The sequence below is a fragment of the Cyprinus carpio genome, chromosome B15 (genome assembly GCF_018340385.1).
Source record: "Cyprinus carpio isolate SPL01 chromosome B15, ASM1834038v1, whole genome shotgun sequence".
In the NCBI taxonomy this organism is placed as follows: Eukaryota; Metazoa; Chordata; class Actinopteri; order Cypriniformes; family Cyprinidae; genus Cyprinus; species Cyprinus carpio.
Window position 1 is genome coordinate 26,912,757 of NC_056611.1, and position 10,000 is coordinate 26,922,756.

The 10,000-nt window shown below is 34.6% G+C and overlaps 1 pseudogene; it reads left to right on the plus strand.

Annotated features, from left to right (window-relative positions):
* LOC109111621 overlaps positions 1 to 3,683 on the plus strand; it is a 14,842-nt pseudogene extending 11,159 nt beyond the window's left edge.
* The last annotated feature ends 6,317 nt before the right edge of the window (positions 3,684 to 10,000 follow it).

The window sequence follows — 10,000 nt, forward strand, 5'->3', positions numbered from 1 at the left end:
TGTCATTTATTTTTAATTAACCTTGAGAGTTTTATGTTTTGTATTTGTGAATTGCCTCTCATTGATTTGTGAACACACAAATATCCCCCATGGATTGGTGTTGTTGTAATTTGTGTTTTACTGAGTGTGTTCAGCAGGTTTATTGTCTGGATGTTGTAGATCAGGGTCGTATGTGTGTGTGAGCTTTTCTACCAGTTATTTAGTGGCGACGTTTAATCTGCTAAAGTGCTTTGAGATGCTGAGATGGCAGAGAGCGCACATCTCCCCGTGTGTGTGTGTGTGTGTGTGTGTGTGTGTATGTGTGTGTAATATAGCCTACAGTAGGGTTTAAAGGTTTGAGATCGCATTAAAAACATGGGAAACGGACAAATTAAAGTTTTCAGCTAAACCCCAAAGATTAATTGGTTATGGGTTCTCTTTAGATTTTCCTACGGGCTTTTTATAATAGAGTTTTTCAATTCATCTGTAAAATAAGGCCTCTGATTAACATATACTTGGACGATTTGTTGTATAATGTAAACTGCACACACTTGAATTTCTAATCATAATTACAGATGCCACAATTACGGAATTGTTTAAAGCGGCAATTAATCGTTAAATTATTCTGCATGCTTGAGATGTATTTTTTTTTCTACAGGTTATCTTAAAGGTTTTTCCATTGTTTTAATTGTAGTTTTAGTATAACATTATAATACCCTTCATATTTTTACTTTTTTATTTAAAGAAGAAACCAATCCAATGTATAGCTGACATTTGAGGCTTAATATTATAGAAAAGCAATAAAAGTTTTTCAGTTTGAGTGTTTTCAGCTTGTTTATTTTCATCTAAAAATATGGCATGCAGTTGCTTCAAACAATGGTATAAACATCATTCAATAAAATTGTGATCATTGTAATTAAATCACAATTACAATTTCAAGGGAATAATCAGCAATTATGATTTTTTGTCACAATCGCACAGCCCTAATATGGCATATAATGCCCAATATCAAGAGTTGCCATATATGTTACCAAAATATAATTTTAACATACGTACATTTTTCTGGGTAGATATAAGTTTATGACACACATAAAACCCCTAGAGTAAGATTTGTGTATGTACATATGTTAATACTATCTATACAATGATTTTTATATGATATTATATGCATATATGTCAACAATATATTTTTTATTTATAAATGCAACTTTAACAACATGCAGTTTATACAAAAATCTGAACATTTCTAAATGCATGTCTATCTTCTTTATTTACTTCATTATTAACATTTATTGATGGGTTTAGGATAAATGTACAGACATGTACATGACATATAATGTCCAAAAATCTATTACACTTACATAAACATACATATTTGTGTTCCAATTTTTTACAGCTTTCATATTTCTTTTATACAGTATTTTATAAATGGAATATATTATATATGTTTGTATATATTACATATGTGTAAATTATGCTGCATAGCAAAATGTCTAAGTATCTTGAATTTTATATTTAGCAAAAACCTTGATTACTCAAGCTCTCTATTATGATGAAATAATAAATAAATATTTCAGAAATTAGTGATTAATCAAATATAAGTGATGTTCTTGCTTCCACTGAAGTATAAGACGCACGTTCTCAAATTAGATGCATTTTTCAGTTTAAAATTTCACTCATATTATGCTGATAATATAATTTGTTGTGAAAAAGATTTATTAAATTCCCAATGCAAAATATAAACATTTTCCCTGGTGCTCTCAGGTTTTTATACCCCACAGTATGTAATATATACAAAACATTAATTGTGTCAAATGTTTGTGTGTGTGTGTGTGTGTGTGTGTGTGTGTGTGTGTGTGTGTGTGTGTGTTCACCTGAGGTGGTTTCTGCACTGGTTGACTGCCGTCTCCACCCTCTCCACCTGTGCATGCAAAAGACTTTATAAAGAAACTGGGACAAAGCCTCTATAAAGACACACACACACACACACACACACACACACACACACACACCTGAGAGCTGTAATTGTGTTTTAACATCTCTCTCGATCTCTCTCTGTTTCTGTCTGTCTGTAGGAAGCGTTCACAGCGGAGTGTAAGTTTAAGGAGAGTGTGTTTGAGAATTATTATGTGATCTACTCGTCCACGATGTACCGCCAGCATGAGAGCGGACGCGCCTGGTTCCTCGGACTCAATAAAGAAGGAACCATCATGAAGGGAAACCGGGTCAAGAAAACTAAACCGTGTTCACACTTCGTGCCCAGACCCATTGAAGGTGAGGGCACGCACACACACACACACACACACACACACACACACACACACACACACACACACACACACACACACACACACACACACACACACACACACACACACACACACATACATACATACATACATACATACATACATACATACACATACACATACACATACACATACACATACACACACACACACACACACGCACACATAAGTAGGGCTGGGTGATGCATGTAATATTTGCAGTTTATTCATTTTTATTTTACTAACTATTTTAAGAGTAGACTTGTGTCATGACTTGCTCAATTTAAATGTTTGAAATGTTTGAATAATTTACATGAAATAGTTCTTTCAAACTGTTCTCAAAATTCAAACTGAATTCTTTGGTCATTACTCAGAAATGTTCTTTGTTCTGCATTTTTAAAATCGCTTTTAGTAAAATATTAAGGGCATGTAGATTAAAATTGTTACCTATGAATAAAGCTGAAATAATATAAAAATTCTTCCTTGGGTTATTTGAGTGAAATAAAGTAGAAATCATAAATTGATTAGTTTAACTAGATTTTTTACTGTAATTTACTTTTTTAAAATATATTCTATTTCACAATTTGCCTTGAAATTGAATATATACAGAGAGAGAGAGAGAGAGAGAAATATCAATATTTGCCAGTCTTTTTTTATAATATTCTATATAATTTATATATGTGTGAGTGTGTGTGTGTGTGTAGGTAGAATTTTATAGAAAACACATATTAAAATACATTAAATTAAATGTAATATGTAATATATTATATTAATAAAATATATTAAATGTTATTTCAACTACATCACCCAGAACTACACACAAATACATATGCATATGATCAATTATTTTAACACATTGTGTACACACACACACACACACACACGTTTTTTTTTTTTACATTGTGGGGACTTTTCACAGACTTCTATTCCTCTAATTCTGACCAAACAATATTTCTATCCCCTAAACCTACCCCTCACAGAAAACCTGTTTTCATTGTTACACTTTCAGATAAACGTCATTTACAATTTTTTTTTCCCAATGTCATATATATCAGGTTTTACTGTCCTTGTGTGACCAAAACAAGTACACACACATGAATTAGAAAATAATGCAACATTGTAGCTTTTTTCTCCGAGTTGTTTGGCCTGCACTGTATTAATGCATGACTATTTGCAAAAACCCTTCTGTTTAATAATGATGTTTTGTATGTATTTGTCTCTCTGTCTCAGTGTGTATGTATAAGGAGCCGTCGCTGCATACTTGATGAGAAGCAGCGGTCCAGGAAAAACTCAGGAACTCCCACTATGGGCACCAGGAAAGAGTTGAACCAGGACTCTACCGATCATGAAGGCTCATAGCCACACACACACACACACACACACACACACTGACCTGTAAATGTACACACACACACATACATATATGCTGTGTGTGAAAATCTCATACACACACACACACGCACGCACGCACGCACGGTGACCCCTGGAGCTGAATGCTTTCTTACACCCGAACAAACAACAGCAACTTCAGCATCGACAAGCATCATCCGAAACAAAAATTAACGAAGTAACATAAAAAAAGGTGTTTAAAAAAAAGCTGAATTCTTGCCTGTGAAAATATTTTAGGAGTCTCTGAAAATCAGGACATGATTTTACATTTTATGCAAAGTCTGGCAAGAGTCTGTTCGCGTCACGTGCTCGGGGTGTTTTCTTTTCGGGAGTCTGAGCTTTAAAGCCATGTTCGGTGATCACACGTTGATTTATGAATGCAAAAGCACTTTCACTCACCGCTATACGTCGCTCACCTCATTAATATCGAATGTTCTCATCGATTGTGTCCGCTCTGTTTTTTTATTCTGGGTGGGAGGGGGAGGGGCTTGTGTATACTGCTCTCTGATTGGCTGGAGGGTTCAGGAATTGCTCTGCTGATAGGCTCTGACTGAAACGGAAGCAGATCTGCTTCATCTCATTCCACTGAATGAATTGTCATACAGTCTCCACTTCTGTAGCATTTTACTTTCAATCCCCTCTTATAATGTTACTCGGCGTTCAACAATGCCATTTTCCGCCGTCTCTGACACAGGCTTGCTACTGTACCTTTAAGACTTGTATATGTAAATGAACTGTTATGATTGATGAACACAGCATACTGGTGTGGTTTATTGGGGCGGGCCGCTGAATAGGTGTTGATGTGTAAATGTGGGCGGTGATATGTTAATGAGCTTACGGTTATGATGTCATAATCATGACAATTTCTGAGCCAGTAATGGCGTAGCGAATGTTACAAACATCCACATCGAACTCTTTTATTTGAAAGGAGCGAGGAAAAAACTTCCCGTGGTGTTTTGAATGTGCTCAAAATCAAGCGGAGGGACAGTGATGTCACAATCTGAGATTTTGCATTCAGTATACGGAAGCGTCTGCTCTCATTTTTATCCTGCCAAAAGCACAGACTGCCCTCGGAGTAACTAAACTGGTCTAGACTGCTTAAAACCAGAGAATTTACTGCCCCGGCTTTCTTTCACTCAGTGTTTTGTTATTCACTCCTTGTTAAAACGCAGGCTGTGTTCAGAATGGAGTCCTAGCGTACTGCTTACTGCACAGTATATACTCAATACTGCCTAATAGTTTTTAAAAAAATAGTAGATGAAATGTTTGCAATGATGCACTATGTTGCATGTAATTTAAAAGATGTCTGAAATAAATACATTTGTTTTGCATGTTTAATCCAATTTTGTGTAAGATATCCTTTAAAATAAGAAAAAGTGTAGTTATTTTTTTGCACTGTAAATAGAAGGTTGAATGCATTGCATTGTGGGATTGTTATTGAACTAGATTGAATTAGCATCATAAATAATGACACTGTTGTCTACTGAAACTTGTTTCATGAATGATGCATTTTGCAACATTATAGGTCCTTGCACACCGAGTCTGAAATTTTTGCATGCATTTTTTTTTTCCTTTCGTATATAGTCATCCTTTCCTATCAAAATGCTTGCTACGAATGCAAAAGCACAGAAAATCTAACCTGATTCGAATTTTTTTATGACCGGACTCAGTGTGCTAAGACCTGAACACTGTTATTTTGTTGTTTATTACTGTGAAGCTGCTTTGAAGCGATCTGTATTGTATAAAGCGCTGTATAAATAAGCCGCTCAGCTTTAGGTAAATGCCTTCGCTTCTGCCATGCATATGAACATTTGCATACTGTGCAAAGTATGCATACTATATACTGCAGAAATAGTGAGGTAAGTATGCTGGGATGACATTCTGGACACAGCCGCGTTCCCTGATATAGCTCAGTACGTTTCTGATTGGTTACTGGAGTCCAGGTTCCTTCCCCTTTAAATGTGATCGACCTGTTCATTGGTCAGATCCATCAATGTAAAGGCCAATCAGCTGTCGGCTGGGTTTATGAGAAGTCTTCCATTAGTGGAGCTGCACCAGCATCAACAAGGGGGGTCAAAGGTCAGGGTCCTGCTAGCCGATACAAGAGAGAAAACAAAAGATCACGAACCGTACTACTAAAGATGTCTGCCTGTTTTTCATAGAAGATGTTCTGATTATTGCCATGCTGAAATGATCTTCTGCTGACTTGGAAAGGTTTTTTTTTTTTTGTGTTTGCTGATGTTTGCACCTTAATTCTGAACACGTTCATGTTCATTATGTAAAGAGTTCTGAATAAAGCATTAAACCTGCCACAGGAGGAAAACATCATTTAAAAATAATAATAATAAATAATAAAAAAAAAGGATTAAACTCTGGTCTGGTTTGAGTGTTTCTTCTGCCATCAGCACAAACACACCCTTAGCGCAAGATCTGTTCCAAATCCTCATAATCTGCCTTGCTGTAGGCCAAAAGTTATAGAAGGCAAATAAAGTTCATAGCAACACTCTAGCAACTATCCAAACCAACCTAGCAACCACCCCGGGTACCCTAGAAACTGTATAGCAACACCCTAGCAACCGCCACGGGTACCTTAGCAACCGCATAGCAACACCCTAGCAACCATCCCGGGTACCCTATCAACCACATAGCAACACCTTAGCAACCACCCTGGGTACCATACCAACCTATAGCAATACCCAAGCAACCACCCAGAGTACCTTAGCAACTGCATAGCAAAACCTTAGCAACCACCTGGGTACCCTAGCAACCGCATAGCAACACCTTAACAACCGCATAGTAACACCTTAGCAACCGGCCCGTGTAACCTAGCAACTGCATAGCCAAACCCTAGCAACCATCCCGGGTACCCTATCAACCACATAGCAACACCTTAGCAACCACCCCGGGTACCATACCAACCTATAGCAATACCCAAGCAACCACCCAGAGTGCATTAGTATATGAACAGCTAGACATTAACATTCCAGTTGGTATAGTAGGTGACTAGTAGAAACACCTTAACAACCTGGTTGTAATAGCTTAGGAATAGGACCGTGTAACCTAGCAACTGCATAGCCAAACCCTAGCAACCATCCCGGGTACCCTATCAACCACATAGCAACACCTTAGCAACCACCCCGGGTACCATACCAACCTATAGTAACACCCAAGCAACCACCCAGAGTACCTTAGCAACTGCATAGCAAAACCTTAGCAACCACCTGGGTACCCTAGCAACCGCATAGCCAAACCCTAGCAACCATCCCGGGTACCCTAACAACCGCATAGCAACATCCTAGCAACCACACTAGGTACCCTCGCAGCTGCATAGCAACACCTTAGCAACCACCCTGGGTACCCTTGCAACCGCATAGCAACACCCTAGCAACCATCCCGGGTACCCTAGCAACCACACTAGTAACCACCCCAAGTACCCTAGCAACTGAATAGCAACACCTATCTATCTCTGGCACACTGCATTGCCTTCAAAACATTAAAACTTTAAGCTTTTAAAACTACTTTAAACCTAAAACTACTTCAGAGTGAAAACCATCAAACTTACAACTTTTTTAACTTTTCAAACTTTTTCAAACTTTTTGGTCCGGCTTTCTCAAGACAACTTAAAGTTTGTCTTGACGAACTTTATTATCTAGTTCTCCTTGAACTAGAACAGTTTTTAAAATGTTATCATTTTACTTTATGATAGTAAAGGCGTGCTCACACCAATAACAATGACTATAAAGATGACTAACCCCACCCCAGCGCGAGATGTGATTCTGTTTATTACAAGCATGATGCATTTTTGTCGTCTGTCTCTTTAAATGCGCGATCTCTTTAAAGCAGGGTGTATTTTAAATGGTTCTCATAATGTTTCCATCCAACGTTATGAAATAAACCTATGCGCAAAATTGGAATATCGCACAAAACATTTGCGAATAAAGCATTTTTAGAATTTATGCACATCTTGGCGTTTCCATCCAGCGTTTTTTATGCGATATCCCAAAATGCGCATAAAAATAGTTGGATGGAAACATTTTTTTTTATTTTTTTATTTTTTTATCGTTCATCAACTGGAACATCGTTCTTTAAGTTATCCCAACAATATAGTTTCCCCGTTGTATAATTAGAATGATTTTTAAAGCTTTCTGGTTACATTTAAGGCCAGTTTACATCAAAAATGATAACTGTAGCGATAACTGTTAGCGTCATAAATGTATGAACGCTTTAAGCTCGTGCTGATTCTGATTGGCTGTCAGTATACCGTATGTATCCTTCAACAGCTGTAAAAACAAAACATTCTGAAAGTGAATCCATTCCAATTTATCTCAATACAAGGCATAAGCCCATAAAAAAACTTAAAAAAAAAATTATTACACCAATTATTTATATTTGCATTCACACCAGCGCTTGATGACGTTGTGTTAAAGGGATAGTTCACCCCAAAATGAAAATTCTGTCATTAATTACTATGAAGTATAAGTATATATAAAGCTATGAGAACACTTGTTGTGTGCAAACAAAACAGATATAGTTTCTCTATTATTTCTCTATTACTTCATAGATAGGCCATCTCTATTATTTCTCTACTTTAGGCCATCTCTATTATTTTGGGCGAGCCTGTTTTCAGTGTTTACAGACACACAAGTAGAAACGTGAAAAGTGATGCTTCCTCCAGAGACATGAGGCTTTTTGAAAGGTATTTTTAGTTTTGGTGAATAAATAAAGCAGCACTGACGTCTCTATCTGAAATCTCAAATGTCCTCAAATATTTTAAGAGTTAGACATAAACACATCCCCTTATTTTTTACAGTAAAAACAGTAATAACGTGAAATATTATTACAATTTTCTATGTGAATATATTTGAAAGCTTAATCATTTCTCCAGGATTAAGGATTCACAGATGAATAGAAAGTTCATTAGAAAAGCATTTATTTGATGAATAGAAAGTTCAAAAGAACAACATTTGTTTGAAAAATAAATAGTTTGAAACATTATAAATGTCTTTTATGTCATTTTGATGAATAGAAAGTTCAAAAGAACAACATTTGTTTGAATAATATATATATAGATATATATATATACATATATAATATATATATATATATATTTTTACTTATTTTTTTATATATATATATTTTTTTTTTTTATTTATTTTTTTATTTATTTTTTTTTTGTTTTTTAAGTTTTTTTCAATTTTGTTTTAATTGTTTCTGTCTGTGTCGTAACAGTGTGACTGATCAGTTTCCTGGAACTTTGACTTTCTGAAGGATAAATAATGATCAAATCACAGAGGAGCAGATTTACGGAGAAGCCGTTCTTCTCTTTAACTCCAGAGGCTTTAAAGGCTGGTGTGTTTGTCTTGACGCTGCTTGAAATGCAAACTAAATCCACTCATATCCGGCTGCTATTCTGAAAGCTCAGAGCTAATGACAGATGTTTTCATGAGACGCTTCTCTGCTCTTCAAGCAAAACTTCTCCAGAGGATTCCTGAAGACTCACACACCTCACCTGTGTTCACGCAAATTCTTTCAGGTGCTACAGATGTTAAGTCAGATTCTTTTTACACTGCAATTACATTGTTTTATATTATAAATGCTAATATATATATATAATTTATTTAAAATTAATTTTCTCTTGTAGCCCTTTGTAGACCACATTGCAATAAGACTTTTACAATAATACATTTAATATTTTTTTCTATTTTTAAAATATACATAGATTTATTATAGCGTGTATGTAAATACGTATATTTTATATTTTCAGATATTATTTTGTAATTATGTTTTTAAAGTACTTTGTGCTGAAATCATTTTTAATATTTATATAATTTATATTACATAAAATTTTCTCTTGTGTTTCTATGTAGATTACATTTTAATAATGCTTTTTTATTTAGTTTTTAAGCATAAAAGTATAATGTGTAAATATAACTAGTTTATATAATCTCTGTTCGCAATTATTATTGCTCTGCAATTATTATTGCGAGTTATGTTATATAATATATAATATAATTGATTCTAAATGACATTTCCTCTTGTAGTTCTATGTAGATTGCATTTTAATAATATGCTATTATTCTACTTTTTCTGTTTTTAAATACATTTATTGTAGCATATAATATTTTGATGATATAAAAATCGATTTTTTACATATTCTCCAATTTATTAAAAATGACCTATTCTCTTTTAGTTGAGTAGATTATAAAAAATTAAGAAAAATGTCAAATACTATAAAATATTTATTAAAATAAAATGTTGATATAATATGCATATATATATATATATATATTATATATATATATATATTATAATATATATATATACTGTATATATATATATATATA